Genomic DNA, 24,250 nt, shown 5'->3' with positions numbered 1-24,250 from the left:
TCACAACGTCGCAGTTATTGTTGGCCTTGTGTGATGGGGACAAATCAGCTGAACTATTTCTGTCATGCCCACAATCACGTCGCAGTTATTGTTGGCCTTGTGTGATGGGGACAAATCAGCTGAACTATTTCTGTCATGCCCACAATCACGCCTGTCATTGTCATGATGGTTATGGTGTCCAAAATCATGATTATAGTGATGATGATGATGGTGTTCTCCCTTCTGCTGGTGATGGTGGTGATCACCATCTTCTTGATTGCAAACGCGATGGCGATTGCGATGGCCACCATGGCTATCGCGTTTTTCTCCTTTCAAGAGAACCATGTTGATCAACGTTACAAGCATATCAGTCCCCACGTCTGCCAGCACTGCTATCCAGAGGTATACCAGTCCCACTGCAGCGAGGGCAAAAATAACAGCCTTTGTGACAATGGAGATGGCAACGTTTATGCGTATTTTCCTCAATGTCCTTCGGCCAATCTTCACTGCTGCTGCTATTTTCTTGATATCATTAGACATTGGGGCTATGTCTGAAGTCTCCATGGCCACAGCCGAACCTGCTACGCCCATAGCTATGCCTATGTCTGCTGCGGCTAATGCTGGTGCGTCGTTGATTCCATCACCTATCATGGCTGTCTTGCCCAACTGCTTTAACTCTCCGATAATTTGGACGTTGTCGTCTGGGAGTAGTTGGGAATGAACTTGAATCTCCCCAACCTAAATTCGGGGACACAGTCAACAAATTCTTGGAAGCAGGACCTTATAATTTTTTGAAATTGTACAAATTAATCTATGAATCTACTTGCAGGGCACTTGTGATTTTACCTCTTCTTCAATGAGAGCAGCTGAGGTGGCTGTATCCCCGGTGAGCATAGCTAGTCGAATTCCTAGTTTCTGTAATGATAACAACGAACATAAATATATTAAAAGACGGCTCAAACTTCAACGACGTACAATAATTCCGATGAAAGAAATCAGCTTGAGGTTGTTGTCACCACGATGGTTCACAATAATATTTTTTTTTTAAATTTGGTGGGACTATGTTTTCATCATGTTTAATAGATCATTTTGATTGGGCCGGAGAATTGAACGGGTAACTTTACAGCTCGCAGATATACTCACTTAACAATTTATAAGGATGGAAACTAATACAACAATATTCATAGACATGTATTTATCAAAGATTTAAATTTTAGTGGGGAAAATAATAGTCATTCTGCCAACCATCCCAGACCCCAATTAACACTCACAACATCCACATCTTACACTAATGTTGGAATTAAGCTTGAAGCAAATCCTTCTTGTTCAATTTAATGGTGACTTACAATAAAATTACTTGCAATATTTTTAACTAGTAGTACAAACTATAAATAAGACACAATCACTTAATTTTAAGTGTATATATAATCTGTTAATTCATGCACACTTTTCATAATTTAGTAGTCAACATAGAAATAAACATGAATCTAAAAGATCATCTATGTAATTCAAAAGCACTTGAAATATTAAGATTTTGATCCCCATAATTTTTTGGACTGCATTGCAAGTTAAAATATCTGAAGTAAAATTCTAAAAGTATTTAGATATCTTGCTCAAAATTGTAAAAAATAATTATCATTCTTATCTCATGGATGCTATAGATTCTTCTGTGACAAGAAATATATTTTTATTTTATTTTTATTTTTATATGAAATTAAAGAAAAGCTAACATTGAAGAAGACTAAATTAGAGACAACCAAACACTAAAGTGGATGTGATAACCTCGTCAATACCTTGAGTCTATCAAGAGATGTTGCTGCTTTTTATCGACAATTTTCAACCACACTGAAGGCCCCTACAAAATTTTCCTTTGTTCCAACATATCCTACTGTTACTCCTCGGATGTCCCAGTTGTGTGGTACATCTACAATATTATACTCTCTCAATGCCAATTGAGAGAATTAGTCATAATAAATAAGACTGGGTGGGGTGATATGATAGATGCAAGCTTACATTTGGTCTAACCAAGTTGATTTGATAACCGAGAATTTCCGTTGTAAATTTTATGATTTTCCACCACTCCACATGTGCCTTCTCCTTCTAGGATGGTGAAATTCTTTACCTCAACTGATGGTTCTAGGCCTTGCTCTCAGCAATGTGAGACAATTTCAACTGACATGGGATGGGATGACTTGATCTACTCTCAAGGCTTGCTATCTTGCAATTTTCATTCCATGTTTGAAAGTTGAGTAAGATTTCAATATTTGAAATCTGGGTAAGCTTTCTAGTGAATGACAAAAATATATATTTTATTGTTAATTTTATCAATTTGTAAACAAAAGTGAATCTGTAATGACTTATCATGATAACCATTTTTGCACATTTATGAATCTTCAAACAAAATTTAATCTATAACGACTTACCATGATCACTGTTTCTGCACATTTATGGTCTCAGACTCAACAAACATTTCATCTACCTCCCTGAATATTCCTTCTGTGAGTGTTCCATTTTTATCAAACACTGTCACCTTAAGCTTCCCTAAGGCTTCCAAATGCCTCCCACCTTTGATAAGGAGCCCTACTCTAGCAGCATGGGCCAACCCACGGGATGTGGCCACTAGTGTTGAGATTACCAAGGTGCGTGGGCTAGTGGTTACCACAATAAATAATGCTTTATAAAACCACTTACCAAATCCAAGCAGAAGAAGCAGGGTGCTTCCAACAGTGACACTTTCGAGAGAGGCGTAGTTCACAGAACATTGATTTCTACAATTGTGAGCACAAGGAGTTGGGAAAGTGTTGCGAGTAGTGATGATGGCGAAGAGATACTTACTAGTCTTGGAAGTACCTTCCTCGCTAAGAGGGAGTGTTGATTTGTGTAGGTTGGGAGGTACTCTAAGCCCTAGGGTTCGGGGTTTGGAGAGAAAAGCACCACAAGGGTCACTTGTGGGATTGGAACCCAAGGTTCGGATTTTGCACCTATTGGGATTTGGGTCAAAACCATGATGAATTTGAGCATGAGAAAATTTGAGATGATAGAGATTGACATGTCGATTGCAATGCTCCAAAAATCACTCAAATCGGAGCTTAGGAAAACGATGTTATGAATTTTTGAAGTTGTCATTAATATTTGGACAAGAAAAGTCATGTAGGCTTGAAGAATTCGTCTAAGAGACATTACTCTTCATCAAATTCGTGGAGCCCTCTTTGTGTGTATATATAGAGTTGGAGTGGAGGACTTATTTATGTAGAAAATCTTGTAGATTCACAAGCTCATTTAATGTACTAAAGCAAAAGGCAAGAATATACTTCTACTTTCAACCAGCAGAAGCCAATAGATCGATGAAAAGCAATATGAACAAGAAGAAGATAAATCAATGCAACATAACACAATATGTTTATGGGGAAAGCCGTTGCTGAAAACCCCACTATTTGTATTGCATATATAAGAAATATGAGTGAAGATACACAACTTGTTCTCACTAGAACAGTTCTGCACAAGTATGCTCAACTCTCTCAGCTCACAAGCTAGCTCTTGGCCAACACTTAGCCAATTCTGTAGCTCTCCAAGCTCCTAATATCTTGCATAATTCTTAGGATGAATAGCTCATATTTAAAGGGAGTTCATGCTTCCAAAACTGCACAATCCAAACATAGGATCAATCTCTGATGCATGCATGATATTTACACTCCAGTAAATAATACCATTGATAGTACATTGTCGATAGTACACTGTCCTTGCACTCTAGTCTCAACTAGGTCTTTCTCTGAACTGACATACATGAGTTTCTCATGAGGGAATCTTCGGTTAACTAGAGTAGCTTTAGTGAATGCACTAGTGCACCAACTAACTGTTAGTCCTCTATTAGTTCCAAAAACAATTTAGAACTAATTTAACTGAACTTAACTCAGTGAACTGAGTGATCTAATTTCCAACTCAATTTAAACTCATACTGGACCCCTAAAATTTAGGGAGAACATATACATGACTTCAGAAAGATTTCCAACTCGAAATTCCTAAGCTAATTAAGTTAATTAAACTTAATTAACTATTTACAAGTTGCTATGAGAATAGAATTCGATTTTAATTCTCAGTTTAATTCCAGGACAAATTAGACTGGAATTTCTTGTTGTCATTTCTCAACACTCCCTCTCAACAGCAAAGGGATATCCTGTCTCTATGAAACTCGAATTTACATCTTGACAATGCCTTTGTCAAAATGTCAGCATCTTTCTCCTCCGTGGGAATGTACTATAACAACATAATCCGCCTCAATACACAATCTCTGAGATGATGATATCAGATATCAATGTGCTTGGACCTATCATGAAAAACTGGATTTTCAGATAGTTTGATACAACTCTGGTTATCATAGTAAATCACTGTTAGATCCATCTGCTAACCAAACATACCAACCAAGATCTTCCTCATCCATATGGCCTCACATGCTGCCTAACTTGCAACCATGTACTCTGCCTCCGCCAAATTGAGTGCAACTGATATTTGTTTCCTATTGTACCAAGAAACTGCCACTGACCCAATATTGAAGATCCCTCCTGATGTTCTTTTATAGTCGGATGGACTCCCTGCCCAATCTGCATTAGTGAAGCCTTGAAGCTTCACTCCCTCTATCTGTCTGTACCATAATCCATACTGAGAAGTTCCCTTGAGGTATCTAGACACATGCTTTGTCGCCTTCCAATACAACATGGTAGGCCTAACCATCACTTGACTAAGCTAGTTAACTACATAACACATATGCGGTCGTGTGTTCACCAAGTATATGAGTGGACCCACAAGCTGCCCCTATAAAAAATAACTTCCACTACTTCCCTTAAAGTAGCATCCTCCTTCCTCGAGTTAACTACTAGAGGAGTCTCCATAGGTTTGCTTCTCTCCATGTGAAATCTCCTGAGTATCTCATTGGCATACTTTCCCTGAGACACAAACAACTCCCCATCTCCCTGCCATACCTCCATGCAAAGAAAGTAATGCATGAGCCCCATGTCCTTCATCTCAAACTCTCTTGCAAGGTCCTCCTTGCAAGACTTGATCAGTTGATCATCACCTGTCAGTATGAGATCATCAACATAAAGTACAATGATCAACATTTTACCTTCCACCACTATGTGGTACAGGTTCACATCTGCTTCACTCTTCATGAAGCCCAACCCAGTGAAGTAGCTATCTATCCTTATGTACCAAGCACAGGGTGCTTTCTTCAGCCAATACAATGCTCTTTTGAGCTGGCACACATGCGACTCACAGTCAAAGGTCTCAAAAACTTCAAGTTTCTCTATGTACACCTCTTCCTCAATCATGCCATTAAGGAAGGCCGCGTTCACTTCCATTTGATGTATCTTCCAACCCATCTGTGTTGATAGTGCCAATATAGATCTAATTGATGAGTATCGTGCAATAGGAGCAAGGTCTCATCATAGTTAATCCCCTCTACTTGTGAAAAGCCACGGGCCACAAATCTAGCCTTATGATTCTCCACACTACCATCTATAGCTTTCTTTACCTTGTAAAGCCAATGAGAGCTCACCAATGACTTGTCCTCTGGTCTTGGGACCACATTCCAAACACTGTTATAAATTATGGAGTCATCCTCCTCCACCATGGCACCAACCCAAATCGGCTGCTGCACTGCTTCCTTAAAGGAAGATGAATATGTCACAACACCTTCGCCCATAAGAGCCATGTATCCAGTGTACCTCTTAGGTGACCTCCTTTGCCTGTGATGAGAAGTGGGTGCTCCCACATTCTCTCGTGCATCATCCAACAATATGTCAGCCTCTCTAGTGCGCTTTCTTCCCTCTTTGGAAGTCTCTACCTGAGTGGATGTCTCCACTCCCGAATCCTCTACATGTGGTTGCTCCACATCAATTTGAGGCTCCTCAACCTTAGGAGCTAAAATCTCCTCATCCGCATCTAGCTCAATCTCCCTCTCAAGGGAAAATCTCATGGCCTTCTCCTCATCGAATTTGACATCCTTGTCAACCACTATCATCCTGTTGGTTGACAAGTACACCCAATAGTTGTGAGGTGTATCATTGTACCCCACAAATATCCCCAACTATGATGTTGGCTCAAACTTCTTTCGTGCATATTTGGTCACATGGAAATATACCGATGACCCAAAAATCCTAAAGTGACCAACATCTGACCTCTTACTGGAATAAGCCTCCTCTAGTGTCTTCACCTCAAGTATCCGATGTGGGCTATGGTTCTAAACATAAACTGCTATGTTACATGCCTCATTCCACAAGTTTAGTGGTAGGCCCTGATCATGCAACATTGCCCTTGCTTCCCTTACTATGCTTATGTTCTTCCTCTCATCCACCCCATTCCACTGAGGGTTATGGGGTGCCGTCAACTCTTGTTTAATCTCTTCCATTGCACATAAGTTGTTAAACTCGTTTGAGACATACTCACCACCATTATCACTCCATAGAGATTTAAACTTCTTGCTCGAATCTTTCTCCACCAATGCTTTAAACTCACAAAACTTTGTGAAAGTTTGATCCTTTTTCTACATGAAAAATATCCAACATTTTCGAGAATAGTCATCGAAAAATATAACATAATACCTATGTTTGGCTGTGGATTCTGTCAAGAATGGTCCACACACATTTGAATGGACTTGATCTAGAATAGCCTTTGCTCGACTGTATCTGTCGTGAAAGGAAGACTTGGTGTATTTTCCCAAAGTACACCCATTTCATGTATCAACTTGCTCAAATGTACCTTTGGGAAGACCGGTAGAGATTTGTTGTAGTATCTTCAAAGCCCCATGATGCAAGTGGCCTAATTGCCTATGCCACAACTCGCCAATGTCTCGGCTATGCACCCTTTCTTCTTTTGTGCTCAATGCAACACACTCCTCTACCTCCATCTTATAGAGATTCTTCACTCGAATCCCTATCTTATTTACTTGACTCGTGGCTATGTGTCGAAGGAACGCCTTTTGTTTTGAGAAGATCACATCATAGCCTCTATCCTCAAGTATGACAATGGATACCAAGTTCTTCTTCAGCCTAGGCACATACATAACATTCTTCAAGGTGAGTGGAGCCCCATGCTCCCTCTGAAAAGTAATCGTGCCCAATCTAGTAACACTATACTTCCTGTCATCACCCATCTCGATATGCATCTGGAGATGTTTCTCCTCCAGGTCACCGAATAACTCTTTGTCGCCAATCATGTGGAATGAAGCTCCATTTTCTAAGTACCATACACTTCCCATCATTGATGACACCATGCATGCAATGAAGGAAAAGCCTAATTCGAATTGAGAGGCCAAAGCCTCACCTGCCACACCTCCTGAGGACATCTTGGACTTCTTGAGTGGAAAATTTGTAGCAAAATGGCCCAACTCATGGCAATGAAAGCACTTAACTTTCATCATGTATTTCTTCTTACCTCCATGATAAGAATTTGGTTTGGAATGGGAAGTTTTCCCTTTCCCCTTCTTTGCCTTAATCGATAAGGCACGGTTCTCTTGATCATCAGTCTTTGATGAAGATCCATCCTTGGTGTTCCTCCTGATCTCCTCCTGCACCAAAATTGACCATAATCGTTCCCAAGCCAAGAACTTCTCCCAACCATTGACAGAGTCCTGATAACTATGCCAACTCTTTGGGAGTCCTAGAAGAGAAAGACTCACCATATCATCCTCGACAATTGTGATTCCAACACTTCCAAGTTCATCACGACATTGAGTGAACTTGGTCGAGTACTTTGGAATAGTCTCACCTTTCTCCATTTTGATTTTTTAAAGTTTGTCCTTTAGTGCCAATTTCCTTTGGTCATTGTTGTTCTGATAGAAGTTTGTTAATGCTTTTCAAATAGCATATAGAGTTTCCTAGCCATGGAGACTCGAGACAATGTGGTCTCGAACTCCCTCAAGGATTATCCACCTCGCCTTCGCCACACACTTCTTCCATTCGGCCAAATTCTGTTCATTCGATGTTGTTGGCTTAGGAATTTCTTGATCAACAAATTCCTTCAAGCCATTATCCTCTAGCACAGCCTCCATTCTGTCCCTTTAGACTATACAATTCTAACTACCTTCCAAGGCATACTCGAGCCACAAACCATAAAATTCCATCTGTCTATCTTGAAGTATGTATTTGGAAATTCGAATTTCACATGTAACCCAAAACTGAAAACTTCGAAATCTCCTCTAGTATATTGTTCTCAGCTCTGATACCATGTAGAAAATCCTGTAGATTCACAAGCTCATGCAATGTACTAAAGCAAAAGACAAGAATCTACTTTTACTTTCAACCAGCGAAAGCCAATACATCGATGAAAAATAATATGAACAAGAAGAAGATAAATCAATGGCACATAACACAAGATGTATTTGGGGAAAGCCACTGCTCAAAACCCCGCTATCTGTATTGCATATATCATAAATATGAGTGAAGATACAAAGCTTGTTCTCACTAGAAAAATACTGCACATGTATGCTCAACTCTCTTAGCTCACAAGCTAGCTCTTGGCCAAAACTTATCCAATTCTACAACTCTCCAAGCTCCTAAGCTCTTACGTAATTCCTAGAATGAATAACTTGTATTTAAAGGGAATTCATGCTTCCAAAACTGCTTAATCCAAACATAGGATCAATCTTTGATGCATGCATGATATTTACACTCCAGTAAATAATACCACTGATAGTACATTGTCCCTACACTCTAGTCTCAATTGGGTCTTTCTCTGAACTGACATGCATGAGTTTCTCATGAGGGAATCTTCAGTTAACTGGAGTAGCTTTAGTGAATGCACTAGTGCACAATTTGACTATTAGTCCTCTATGAGCTGCAAAGACAATTTAGAAATAATTTAACTGAAGTTAACTCAGTAAACTAAGTGATCTAATTTCCAACTCAGTTTAAAGTCATACTGGACCCCTAAAATTTAGGAAGAACATATACATGACTTCAGAAATACTTCCAACTCGAAATTCCTAAGCTAATTAAGTTAATTAAACTTAATTAACTATTTACAAGTTGCTATGAGAATAGAATTCGATTTTAATTCTCAGTTTAATTCAAGGAAAAAATAAACTAGAATTTCTTGTTGCCATTTCTCAACAATTTCATCATCCAAGTGCAAACAAGTCAAAGACTGATCTCTGAAATTGGGCCATAGTCAAGGAGCAATAATAACTTGAGAAGAGGAAGTTGTTTGGGTGGAGTAAAGGGTTGTTTTTCCACTGCTGGGAGGCCGAGTTTTTTCGAGAGGAGGTCAAGTGAATTAGAGACAGGTTGGGGTTGTGTGGGCTTGTTTAAAGGGTTGTGTCTTACCACAGGTAGGGCCAAAGACTATTCTGAAGCAACAACAAGGTTTCTTCCCATGTTTGAGGAGGATGAAAGGTGGAATAGACTCATGAGAGGAGGTCGCATTCAAAGGAAGGGACAACACAGATTTTAGGCCTGTCCTAGAGCAAAAATTTGGAGGTTACAACAACATATAGGGAAGTTAAAGAAGCCCTAACTAGGACTTTTATCTTAGCATCATAGTGCAAATTTCCCATGGTGAAGGAAGGGTATGATTGGTCCTTTCTTGATTGACAATGTTTGCTAATTGGATGACAGAAAGAGAAGCCTGTAGGTGCCATTTGGAGGATTTTTCGTGGAAGTGAAAAGTCCATCCTAGGAGCAGAATCTTCAGTGAAGTATTGGGCATCATTGGTCTGGTGGAGGGTAGTGTGTTGATAGCCCAAAGTAGCCCTAGACAAGATATCTTGAAGTGAAAGATAGGAACTGAAGGTTGGGTGAAGATTGGTGCCAAAGTGTAGCACCTTGATCGACAAAAGGTGACTGATAGCCTGGCAGTTTGGAGCTCGAGAATTAGGGATACCCAGAGAGCATATTGGATCAGCTTGCGTACATGCAGCAGAAGTGACTTTTAGCAGTGTTAGGTGGTAGCCCTCCTGAAGTATCGATGCATTGTCCTTTGAAGGACAAAGGGGCAGCTAGTGAGTATTATGGAAGCGAAGGATCGTTAGGACAAGATATGGCATCGAGTCTGCGGAGCGAAGTTTGCTATTGTATCTTGTATATCATAGACTATTGTATTATTCAGAATTGGTTTAATATAACGAAGATTGGGTTGTACATTATTGTACAATATTTTTTAAAAATTGTGTATACTTGTGCATATGTGATTTATTGCTTTATATTTTCCACTGTACAAAGTAGTCCATGTTGAGATTCTTGGTTTGGTAGCGTCAGAGATTTTACAATTCTAACCTAGGCCCAAGATCATGGAAATTCAATAGTCTACGGGAAGTATATATTCCAATTATTAGTTGAAGAATGGATTCGTAGTCCCAACAAGCTTAAGCATAATATATCCATTATTTGGAAAGTAATTGTTACTTCATTTCCTTTATTTGAATCTGGTTTGGCATGGAACATAGGTGACAAGTCTCATCTTAGAGTAGGAATAAACCTATGGTTTGGCAGTAACATTGATCATCGCTTGCGTATGAATCTGAGTGCATTTCTACGAGAAAAAGGTATCTACACTCTTAATTAGGTAGTAGCGCCATATCTCACTTCCCTTTGGGATCAAGGGTGGTTATTAGGTAGACAATTGGGCCTCCCTCAGGGTCTATAGGAAAGCTAGTTTGGTTACTTTGAAAATTTAAGGGCCAAGAATATTAGATTAACTAAAGAGGAAGATGATCTTATCTAGACCTTCTCATCGAATGGTGACTACACACATAAATTGGGGTACTCTCACCTCATTGCAAGCATAATCCCAAAGGAATATGTGGGATGGTGGAAACAATTATGGAATCTCAAGTGTTGTGCCAAATCTAGACTATTTATATGTCATGCCTTAAAAAACAAAATTCCAACTTGGGATAATCATTGTAAGAGGAAAAAAGTAGGCCCCAGTTGGTATTGCTTATGAAAATCAACATAAGAATCTGTAAATCATCTATTGATCACCAGTTCCTATACATAGTTTGAATGGCTAACAATCTCATCCAAGATAGGACCGTAATACCAATGACAAGGAGAGGACCTTCTCGAGATATAGTATTAGCATTGTTCCACCCAAGTGGTCAAATAAAATTATGCCCCCATTATACTATTGGGGAATATGGTTGGAAAGAAATAAATCTATTTTCAATGACCGCAATGTGCCACTAGAGATTACGATAGCATAGTCCCTAGCCATTTTGGACTTGTTACCCAAAACTAAGCCCTCTCATAAAATAAGAAATGTTACTAAAGCTTGGATGGATAAGACCAGACCATCAAAAGTTTTTGATGGATCATCTTAGGGTGATCCAAGAGCATGTGGAGTAGGAGAAATTTTGTTTTTAGATGAGGCACACTATTTTCATATAAAAATGGGTTGGGTGAAGGCATAAACAACTATGCAAGACTTATGACTTTAAAACTACTTCTTCTTTTTTCTTTAGAAAAATGAGTTATCTCACTGCAAGTGCTTGGGGACTCAATGTTTGTTATAAACTAGGTCAATGGAGCTTCTCGATGTCACAATCAAAGGATCTTGCTCCTTATGGAAGAGATAAAAAGGCTAAAATCCTCTTTTACCTCTTTTTGTGTTTCTCATGTCTACAAGGAACTTAATGAAACAACATAATCCCTCTATAAGGAGGGAAATCGTTAGGTTTATGGGACCTAGGTGATATCAGAGACACAAAATGACAGGTTTTTCGAGTTTTATCGTAGGCCCTTTATAGAAAGGGATCGTTATGCTCTTAACCTGCAAGACAATACCAGAATACCAAATATGCGAAGAAATATACCCAGAACATAGAAAAATGAGAAATAACAGCAAGTATTTTATTATTCAAAAAGCAATGTTCACTTGCCTCTTCGATGGGGCAACCTCCAATAGAGCTGAGCTCAATTACAAAAATAAGACACGATGCTCCTCGAGGGGAGTCTCTATCCTTTATATAGGATTCATACATGCAATACCATGGTTCTTATTAATACCATCTATCTAATACCATGGCCCATTTGCAACTAACTGTGGTCCCTTCATTAAATGCGGGTTAACCACTTACAATTATTAATATGGGCTTTATTAACTCTACAGCTATGACTTGATCCTATTACATAAATAAGGGGGTTAGGGTTGGACCCTAACTTGCCTTCCCCCATAAGAATAGCCTTGTCCTCAAGGCCGAAGTTGTGGAAATTGATAAAGGATAGTAGCTGGTTCCAGGTTGCATCTTCCAGAGAGGTGTCTTTCCACTTGACGAGGACTTCTTTGATCGTGCGGCCATGCAAGTGTCATTCTCATGTGTCAAGAACCTGTTCAGGTTGGAGCCATATTGATCCTTCTTCATCCACTTCAGGTAGATTGGTTTGAATTCTACAATGGTTCCCAATCACTTTCTTGAGGCATGAGACATGGAAGACTGGATGGATTTTTGTAGTGGGTGGCAAAGCTAGCTTGTAGGTGACTTCTCCAATGCACTGAAGTACTTGATACGGTCCGTAGAATTTTGGAGATAATTTCTGACAACCCTTGTCTTTGAGTGATGTTTGCTTATATGGTTGTAGCCTCAAAAATACCTGATCCCCTTCTTGAAATTGGTGTTCTGAGTGATGTTGATCTGCCTGTTGCTTCATGCGGTTCTGGGCTTGATGAAGATTCTCTCGAAGGTGGGCCAGCATGGTTGTGCGGTTCTGTAGGAGTTGATCCACTGCTTGTACCTTCGAGCATCCCTTGATATAAGAAGTAGGGGAAGGAGGGAGTTGACCATAAACTGGTTCATATGGAGTCATTTTGGTGGTAGCATGATAGTTGGTGTTATACCACCCTTCGGCTAGAGGTAACCCATGTACCCAGAGATGTTTCTTTTCTGAAGTGAAACACCTAAGGTAGGTCCCCAGAAATTTGTCGAGTGCTTCAGTTTGACCATCAGTTTGTGGATGATATGAAGTACTGGGTTGTAGTTGGGTACCATGTAGTTGGAAGAGCTCCTGCCAAAAGTTATTGGTGAAGATCGGGTCACGATCAGACACAATGGAAGTGGGCATGCCATGCAATTTGAAAATCTGATCCATGAAAGATTGAGTGACCAAAGTCGGTGTAAAAGGGTGGGGTAGGGCGCAAAAATGAGTATACTTAGAAAGTCTATCCACAACCACCATGATGACTGGATTGTTTCCTGACTTTGGAAGCCTTGTAATGAAATCCATAGAAACCTCTGTTCAGATTGAGGTTGGGATGGGAAATTTATCTTGGACTGTCAACTTATTGAGGGCCCTGAAGTCTGGAAACATACGCCATTCCCTATATTTCTTGAGCACCATGACCACCGGCAAGGAATAAGGACTAATGCTGGGACGAATGATGCCAACTTCCAAGAGTTCCTTGATTATTTTTTCAATTTCATTCTTTTGGGCGAACAGATATCTATATGAGTGCACATTTGGTGGTTGGGCCCCTGGAACCAAAGTAATGCTATGATCATGTTCCCCTCTTGAGGGTGGAAGCTCATGAGGCCTGTCAAAGTCTGGAAGATGGTTGTTTAAGCTCTGTTGCATCTCAGGATGAATATGAAGAGAATTGGGTTCGAAGGCCTGGATGGCATTGAGTTGAGCTATAACTCCCTGGTGGTCCCTTTTTAACAATTTTTCCATCCGATGTGAGCTGATGATAGAAGGAGCTCCAGCCTGGAGTCCATGGAGGGTATGTGTGTGGTTGTTCTGCTTAAAGCTCATATATAACTCCTGGAAATCCATTGTGATTGGGCCAAGTGTGCGCAGTCATTCAACACCAAGGACGATGTCGCACCCTCCCATGTGTATGGCGAACATGTGGGTCTTTAATTGATAATCCCCCATTTGAAGTTTGACATTTTCATAGCGGCCTTCACATTTCATTGTCCCCCCATCAACAATTTGGACCTGGAAGTTAGAAACTGCTTGGAAAAAACAATGCACTGCTTCCACGACTCTTTGATGGATAAAATTATGTGTACTTCCACTATCAATCAAGACTACTACTGGGCGATGCTTGATAAAACCTCTGATTTTGAGAGTTTGGAGTGAAGAAATCCCTGCCAAAGCATGCAACGAGATAACTGGTTCTTCTGGTACATTGTCCTACTGGTTGTCCTCATCTTCCACCTCTGGTTCCTCAAGTGGTGGGGCTTCCTCTGATGAACTGTGATCAGTAGCATCAATTTGAAAGAATTTGGGTTCCTTGCATTTGTGCATGGGGGAGTATTTCTCATCACAATAGTAACATAATCCTTGCTTTCTTCTTTCCTCCATTTCTACTGGTGACACCTTTTGAACTTGGAGTGTTTGGGTAGTGCTTTGAGCCTGTGGGGGGCGACCCTTGGCGATGAAATTTGGGTGATTGGACTGGGCCACTAATGAACATTCTACTTCACGAGCTATCCTGCAAGCCTGTAGCCATGAGCTAGGGTGGTGCAGTCGGACGTGGGCTTGTATGGCTTCTTTGAGACCACTGACAAAACATTCCATGTAGAACTCATCGTGTAGACCTCCAGTGCAGAAAGTTAAGGCTTCAAAGGCGGCAATATATTCGTTCACTGTTCTTGTCTATCGGAGCTTAGTGAGATGACCCACAAAATCAGATTCATGGTCAAAGTGATCCATAAGAACTTTTTTGAATTTCTCCCAAGTCAAGGGCCTTCCATAGCAACGTTGATGCCATTGCCACCATTTCCATCTTTCATTGTCCAAGTACATGATACCCACACTAAGCTGAGTCGCATCATCCAGGAGGTAATTCAGTGTGAAATATTGCTCCATTTGTGCTATCCATGCGGCCGGGTGAGAGCCATCAAATTTATACATGTCCAGCTTGGGTGGTCGCGGATGGGATTGTTGGTGGGTGCCAAAGAGGTGAAGAGACTGGCTAGACTCGCCCTCAATGTTTTCATTGCCAATATATGCCTCCGCGCGTGCCTCCACCTTGCCCTTAGAGAGTGTTGCATTTAAGTTCTACAGCTGCAACACGACCTCGTTCAATGTTGATTCAAGTTTGTCGATCCTCTCATTCGCCATAGCTTGAGCTCTAGTTTGTACCATGCACCGATCCGATGTACTTGAAATTTGGGACCGCCCAAATTTTTTGGCACTAACAATTGAATGGTACCACCTTGCTCAGCTCATCATCCTGATTCTGATGGGCTAAGTCACCAATAAGCGCCCGGGGGGGGTCTCAGACTTTATTTATTTTTTAATACTCCGAACAGAGTTTTACTCCTTGCTTAGGAATAATGCAGTAGCTAAATCCCAGAAATGTCAATGCTGCCAAAAGTCCTGCGAAAATCACGCCTAGGTATAGGAACCCACACAACTACTCAGATCTAGATGGCGGATCTGATGGATCTGAGAGATCTGAATGGCTGATCTGAGAGATCAGAACAATGGAACTGAGTGCTACTGCAGATTTGATGGATCTGAGAGATCTGAATGGCTGATCTAAGAGATCTGAACGACAGAACTGATTGCCGCTGTGGATTTGATGGATTTGATAGATCTGAATGGTTGATCTGATAGATCTGAATGACGGAACTGATTGCTGCTGCGGTGAAAAAACCCAACTTGCGAGATATGATCTGGCAAAGATTATGCGTGATCTAGAGATAGATCAGGGAACTATGGTCTCCAGGAGTGCCAGGTGCTATAGATCGTAATATACATAAGGGTCTGACAGTAGTACTCGGCCCAATTTTTCAGGGCACTAACCAAGGAGGATCAACTGTACCCTTAGCCGTATAACCCGACTACCCTATTGTATGCGTGATTAATCTCTTCGAGTGTTGTTCTCGGTGTACTGTAGCAGCAAGACAGTCGACGGTTTATCTATGGTGAGGTTTCAAGGGAGTTAGGGGGCTTCCGATATACCTAGAGGGTACTTGGAAGACAGTCTGTGCGCGGTTCTATCTAATGTGCTACTACTCGAAGGGGTACCCACAGGAGTTACCAAGGAGTCCAACAAGTGTGACCACCTCTTGTATTTCCTGCGTGCATGCCTCCCCAAATCCGTAGGTTTATGCGCTCAACGACAGATCCCGTGGTTTAAAGACGCCGGAACACGTCTCTAGCCAATTTTTTTTTTTGCTAAAAATTGGAGATCCCACCGGCCCTGGAAAGCGCTCTAATACCACTTGTTATGCTCTTAACCTGCAAGACGATACCAGAATACCAAATATGCAAAGAAATATACCCAGAACATAGAACAATGAGAAATAACAACAAGTATTTTATTATTCAGAAATCAATGTTCACTTGCCTCTTCGAGGGGGCAACCTCCAATAGAGTTGAGCTCAATTACAAAATAAGACATGATGCTCCTCGAGGGGAGTCTCTATCCTTTATATAGGATTCATACATGCAATACCATGGTTCTTATTAATACCATCTATCTAATACCATGGCCCATTTGCAACAAATTGTGGTCCCTTCATTAAATGTGGGTTAACCACTTACAATTATTAATATGGGCTTTATTGACTCTACAGCTATGACTCGATCCTATTACATAAATAAGGGGGTTAGGGTTGGACCCTAACAAGGATCAACCTGACTAGACAACCTTTTTGTTTCTCGATCTATTTATGAGTATCTTCATATGATAACTCTTAACACACACACACACATATGTTTTTATTATTATTCAACACTTGTATTTACGCTCACTATATGACGAGATATGTAGTAGTAAATATAAGTTATCATTTTTTAATGCTTTACAACGCCTTCTATGGACATATCCTTGTGATCTATTTATTTGAATACATGTTGGTCATGTATCAATGGAATGCAATTTTATATCTATGATAATAAAATTATGATCTTTTCCCAAGGAAAAAAATAAATAAAATATTTTTATATCAACTTGATATATATGTAAAGAGAGAAAAATAATTGAAAGTAAGAAATTTCAGTTATTTCCTACTTCCTAGTTTAAGAAAGGTGTAGCCTATTCAAATCTTCATATGTAGTTGATATGGCATTTAAAAAATATTAAGAATAAAATACATTTATTAATAACAAAATAAATTTTGATGTAGGTTATAAATAGAGAAAAAAATTATGTCATATTTGATAATTGAGAGTATGCAATAACTAATGTAGCCATACAAATTAAATGGTTGGTAAATGTCGATAGCATAAGCACAAAATTTTTTGATTGTTCATGCAATGTTTAACCTGGAAGTTTGATGATAAAGAAACCACATAGAAAACTTGAGATAGACCAGAGATCATAGAAAGACTATTGAAAATTAAACCATTGCTATGAGGTGGTGCTTTTTTGCCTTTCATTCTATAAGGGTGTCCTTTGAGCTAGGAAAATGAGGCTTTCTATTAGAGTTTGATGTAGAGGGATCTATGTCTATCAACTTCTTAGTTAGGAGTGTGATCTTCCTGTTGATTTTATCCACTTTCTCTAAAATATTTGCCATGCATATGATGATTTATTACAGAGTATCAACCCTGTCAGCAAGTACTCTTCCCATTAGAGTCTTTATGTGCTAATATAGATTGATTTACTACATGTGGGAAGAGGCTCTAGCTCTGATAGAGTTCCCAATGTCTGGGATCCAATCTCTAATTTCTTGGTCGATGCACGTGTCAAGAATGTACCTAAGGGATTTCCTTACTTGTTCTTCAACGTCAAATATTTCTCTTTGAACAGTCATAGGGATAATGTCCCTGTATCTTTCCATAGTTTCTCTTACAGTTGATTTTGCTTGAGTGCCACGAATGGAGGGAGCACTGAAGTCTAGAGAAGAGGGGGGGCTACAACATGCTTACCTGCCTTTACAACATGGCCTAGATAATTAATGCTTAGCCATATAGAGGGAATGGAAAACTAAAGACTTGATATAAGCGGAGAGTGACTTGCTAGAACATATGAAATAGGGGAAGAAAAAGTGGGAGAGAATAAAGGGAACTTACAAGCACAAAGCAGGGAGGGGGGATGCTTAATGCAACAAGGGGCGGGACTAAAGAAAAAAAGGAGAAAGAAGGGCATAGCTAATGCAACTCAGATTCTGTAGCTTTCACAGTACCTACAAAAATTGGATTGCTATTACAAAGCACACAACCAAGGCCATTTGGTTTTTTAGCTACTATTTTAATTAATTTAATGATTAAAACACACAACACTAATAAAGAGTAATTCAAGTCTGATCATGAGAACACAGAAAGGATTGAACTACTTCTTTTTTATTCAAAATGTGATATTACATACAAGAATGCAAATCTGTGAATGGAGTTCTTAGAGTGCTTGAAATTCCTAGGTTGTTACATTGCAATGCCACACATTGCAATCAGGCACCTTCACTAACTTGTACAACAACCAGTCACAATATCTGAAAATCGTGTAACAACCAAACCAACACCAACAACCCAAGAGCGAGGAGCCCGAACGAACCAATGGAAAACCAATAGCAAAAAGACCCTTTTTTTCCACGTTCATGCAATTTATCCTCATGCTACTGACCTATTCGTATTCTACTAAAAAAAATCACTTCCCATGTCATCGACCTCTTTGACTTCCATAACTGAGTCAATTTGTAAGCCATGTGGTGTGAAGCACTCGAGTCAAGCACCCATGAGGAAGGTTGAGATGCAACAGCTACAAGTGCCAGAGCTGGATCCTTTCCTTTCGCTTTCTTCTCCTATGCCTTGGCAGACTCTTCAGCTGGTGAACTCTTTTTGACAGAATTGGGTGATGTTCTTCTTATAAAGAAGATGACTAAGATGATCAAGTTGCTTCTTCATGTACTTGTGTTCATCATGCCTGAGCTTGTTGCAATAAACACACTTGACCTTCTTAGACTTTGGCTTTCCAGCTTTTGAATAAGAGGTATCATGAGCAGATTGACATTTCTGCTCCTTGCCCAGTCCTCTCAGTATGTAGACAAACCAAATTTGTAACGCCCGTCTCATTCTCACAGTGTGACTAGTAGTGGTTGTCTTATAGCAATGCAACTATAAAATTGTCGATTTTTGGATTTCTCAACAACTCCATGCAACAGGAGATTCAACATGCGATCCTAAGAGTGTCAGTAACTCAAAATTAGTCGTCGCCTTTGTAAAATGTAGCTACAAGAGTAGTAGCAACTACTAGTTGGGTGTATCAACAACTAATATGATAGGTGTATCAGCAACTTAAAACACATGGAGTAATAACACTTATTATGAACTCAACATAAACTTGTTTTTGGTTAATGAGTATTGCCTGAGGCCAACGATGCTCCTGCATTAATAGGGTAGGGAGGGACGATCAAGAGGCTGACTAGAGGGACAAGGGAGGAGATTAGAGAGGGAACAGTGGAGGTGAGAAGCATGAGAGACAATGGAGGGAAACAAAAACAAACATAGACCTCCTAGAACAATTAATCCCAACAAGGGGAGGAAAAACCAAAATTCAATAAAAATTGCAAGCAAAAGGGAACCAAAAACAAGATAATTTAGGATTGAAACTAGATTCCAAAGAGGTAGAACTAATAGATCAAACTTGCAATTGTTAGTAGCACTATTGGAGGTTGCTCAAGAAGGTGAGAGGAGTCTGAAGCAATTTTTATTCAAGATTAGGATCAGACTCCCTAGCCTGAATTATTCAATGGATTACTTTTGTTATATAAGAAATTTATTTATTTTTCCTCCTGCCATGGTTGGTTGCTTATATGCATGTGAAGGTACTCTCTCCTTACTAGTTGATCTCCTTGCCACCTTTCAACACTATTTACTTGTTGCACTCCACGACCTCCCATAATGAGCAACCTCCTCTCCTCACTGTACAAAGTAATGTGCAATTGTACTTTTCCTAAATGTCGCATGAACTAACTGTGTCATAGCAATAGCCATTAACTTACCATATGCTCTTCTCCTTATGTGTTCGTGTTGTGTCCATGCAGACTGTTAGGTGGAAGGAAACATGCCTTTCCTTATATTCTTGTATGTTCTCATCTCGAGGCCAAGTTGGATGGCCCATTAGTGCACCCAATGTGGGGACTCATAGTATGCTTTTTACTTCTTAGGATGAAGGAAACATATATTTAAAATTAATTAATAATAAAAAATTAACGTGAATAATGTTAAAAATAGCAACAAGAAATGCTAAATAGAAATGTTATAAATAACATTTCAGGTACCAGTGTTGGAAATAGCAATAAGAAATGATAAAATAGAAATTATAAAAATATCATTGCTATAAATAGCATTTCGGGATATATTCCAATTTTGATTTGTCCTTGAATTAAAATTCGAATTTAGTCTCACTAGCTGTTTGAAAAATAATTAATTAATTCATCTTGAGTTAATTAGTTGGAGAAAAAAGTTTTTGTGAAGACATGCAACAGTTATCCCTTTGATTGAGGAAGTTATCCCTTAATTAAGGAGATAAGGATGAGTTGTATTTGAGTTGTAATTAGTTAGCTCAGTTAAATGAGTTAAGTCTAGTAAAATTAGTTCCAAATAGTTGGAGGAACTAATTGTGAGTTCAGTCAGTTAATGCATGCATGCATGTAACTAGTGTTCTCCAGATAACTGAATATTCTCTCATAAATAACTCATGCATGTCAGTTCAGAGAAAGACCCAGTTGAGATTAAAGACAGGGACATAGTACTATTAGTTGGAGGAATTTTCCTATAAAGGAAACTCATCCATGCAGAGGGAATTAACTCCTTTAGGATTGCGCAGTTATTTCAGAGCTCAGTGTTGTGTGTGAGGTGAGAATTACACACAGGTGGCAGCTTGAGGACCCGGGAGAAACTGCGCAAGGAAATAAGAGGCTTAGAGGACTGAAGGAAGGCATATGTGTTGTCTATTCTGTCTATGAGCAACAATGAGGGATTATGCTGAGAGCTGAATAGCTTGTGAGCTAAAGCTTTGTGTAATCCTGAGATATTTCCACTTGTATGATAATACAGATAGCGGGGTTTTTAGCTGAGGCTTTCCCCAGAGTATTCTTCTGTGTTTCATGTGTGATTGAGTCTTCTTCTCTGTTATATGTGTTCTATTCGATCGTGCTCAAAATCGATTAAGCTTCCACAAGTTTGATTATAGAAGTAGATTAAGTATTTTGCTTTAGTACATTGCATAATCAGTTTAATCTACAGTGAAATTTCTACAAATAATAGTATGAGGGAGATATATATTTAAAAGCATGGTAATGACAAAAAAATTAATTTAATATATAAAGAGAGAAAGAGAAAAAAAGTTGAATAAAATAATTCATTTTTTAGCTATGTATATTGTAAGAAAATTATAAATAATTCTTGTAATAGCTAAGCCTTTAAATATGATCAAGTCCCCATTGTTAGTACTCTTTGTTATTGAGAAGTCTTGGGTTCAATTATATTTTTTTATAATTAAATTAAAATGTTAAAAACCCTATTCCAAAATAAACATGACTATAAATGATATATATTAGTCAACTTTATAAATTAAATCATTGTTTAACGCCAATAGGCATCAAAACACTTATGCTCATAATACATATTGTTAAAAGCCATCAACACACTTATGCTCATCATACATATCTCAATACAAATTTTTAATGATAATGATTAATGTTCATTATGATTAAGATGATTTGTCAAATTAAAAAAAATAAAAAAATAAAAAAATTCTTTAATATTTTATTTTATTAAGAAAAGCATTCCAAAATTACTATTTTTTTAAAATATTATGTTTTAATTTTTTTCTCTCTTTAATAATATTTATTTTATATTTTGGGAATTTTTTATTTTTATTTTTTGAAATTCTATAATATAATGTTTTAAAAATAATTACCAACACTAAATTAAAAAATAAATATAATTTATATAAATATTAAATTAAAATATAATTTATATAAATATATTCAACAAACATATAATTTATATAAATATATTTATTCAACAAAGATATAATTTATATAAATATTAAATCATATTTTAAAAATGTGATTGCCAATGTGATTTCACGAAAATAAGAATAAAAATAAAAGTGAGTTACATAAATTTATTATCATTTTATTGATGAGGGCTATGTCTGAAGTCTCCATGGCCACAACCGAACCTGCTACGCCCATAGCTATGCCTATGTCTGCCGCGGCTAATGCTGGTGCATCGTTGATTCCATTGCCTATCATGGCTGCCTTGCCCAACTGCTTTAACTCTGGAATGAACTTGAATCTCCCCAACCTGAATTCGGACACAGTCAACAAATTAATCTATGAATCTACTCGTAGGGCACTTGTGATTTTACCTCTTCTTCAATGACAGCATCTGAGGTGGCTGTACAACGGACATAACATATATTAAAAGACTGTTCAAACTTCAAGGACTTATAACAATTTCGAGGAAAGAAATCAGCTTGAGGGTTAGAGTGAGGTTGTTGTTACCAGGATAACTCACAGGTATACTCTCTTTTTTTGTAAGTTTGGCGGAACTACATCTTCATCATGTTCAATATATCACCGTGCTCTGGCAGGAAATTGAACCGATAACTTCACAACTCAAAGGTATACTCAAATAACAATTTATAAGGTTAGAAGCTAATATAACAATATTCATAGGCATGTAGCCATTAAAATATATTTATCAAGGATTTAAATTTGAGTGAGGAAGATAATAGTCATTCTGCCCAACCATCACGGACCCCAATTGACAATCACAACATCCACATCTTATAGTGATGTTGGAATTAAGCTTGAAGCAACCTTATTGTTCAATTTAATGGTGACTTACAATACAATTACTTGCAAGATTTTTAACTAGTAGTTAAAACTATAAATAAGACACAATCACTTAATTTTAAGTGTATATATAATTTGTCAATTCATGCATACCTTTCATAATTTAGTAGTGAACATAGAAAGAAACATGAATCTAAAAGATCATCTATGTAATTCAAAAGCACTTGAAATATTAAGATTTTGATCCCCATAATTATTTAGTAGTGAACATAGAAAGAAACATGAACATAAAAGATCATCTATGTAATTCAAAAGCACTTGAAATATTAAGATTTTGATCCCCATAATTTTTTGGACTGCATTGCAAGTTAAAATATCTGAATCAAAACTGTAAAAGTAATATCTGAATCAAAACTGTAAAAGTAATTAGATATCTAGCTCAAAATTGTAAAAAATAATTATCATTCTTATCTCATGGATGCTATAGATTCTACTGTGACAAGAAATAATTTTTTTTTATTTTATTTTTACCTGATATTAAAGAAAAGCAAACATTGAAGAAGACTAAATTAGAGACAACCAAACAACAAAGTGGATGTGATAACTTGGTCAATACCTTGAGTCTATCAAAAGCTGCTACTGCTTCTGATCGACAATTATCAACCACACTAAAGGCCCCTACAAAATTTTCCTCTGTTCCAACATATCTGACTATTACTCCTCGGATGTCCTAGTCGTTTGGTACATATGTAATATTATACTCTCTCAATGTTAATTGAGAGAATTAGTCACAGTAAAGAAGACTGGGTGGGGTGATATGATAGATGCAAGCTTACATTTGGTCTAACCAAGTCGATTTGATAACCGAGAATTTCCGATGTAAATTTTTTGATTGTCCACCACTCCACATATGCCTTCTCCTTCTAGGATGGTGAAATTATTTACCTCAACTGATGGCTCTAGGCCTTTCTGTCGGCAGTGTGTGAGACAATTTCAACTGATATGGGATGACTTGATCTACTCTCAAGGCTTGCTATCCTACAATTTTCATTCAATGTTTGAAAGCTAAGTAAGATTTCAATATTTGAAATCTGAGTAAGATTTATAGTGAATGACAAAAATATATATTTTACTATTAATTTTATCAATCTGCAAACAAAAGTGAATCTGTAATGACTTACCATGATAACCATTTCTGCACATTTATGAATTTGCAAACAAAAGTGAATCTGTAACGACTTACTGTAATAACCATTTATGCACATTTATGGTCTTAGACTCAACAAACATTACATCTACCACCCTGAATATTCCTTCCGTGAGTGTTCTATTTTTATCAAACGCTATCACCTTAAGCTTCCCTAAGGCTTCCAAATGCCTCCCACCTTTGATAAGGAGCCCTACTCTAGTAGCATGGGCCAACCCACACGCGGTGGCCACTGGTGTTGAGATTACCAAGGCACATGGGAAAGTGGTTACCTCAAGAAATAATGCTTTATAAGCCCACTTATGAAATCCAAGTAGAAGAAGCAAGGTGCTTCCAGTAGTGACAATGACACTTCCAAGAGAGACGTGGTTCAT

The 24,250-nt window shown here is 38.3% G+C and overlaps 1 pseudogene; it reads right to left on the bottom strand.

Moving 5' to 3' along the window:
- On the bottom strand, positions 1–24,250 carry LOC149177454 (cadmium/zinc-transporting ATPase HMA2-like; annotated as a pseudogene).

This window comes from Pinus tabuliformis, chromosome 4_1 (assembly GCF_031772625.1).
Source record: "Pinus tabuliformis cultivar Carrire ecotype Pingquan chromosome 4_1, CPIR1, whole genome shotgun sequence".
NCBI lineage: Eukaryota > Viridiplantae > Streptophyta > Pinopsida > Pinales > Pinaceae > Pinus > Pinus tabuliformis.
The sequence above is the reverse complement of the archived record's forward strand: the minus strand, read 5'-3'. Positions and strand labels throughout refer to the sequence as shown.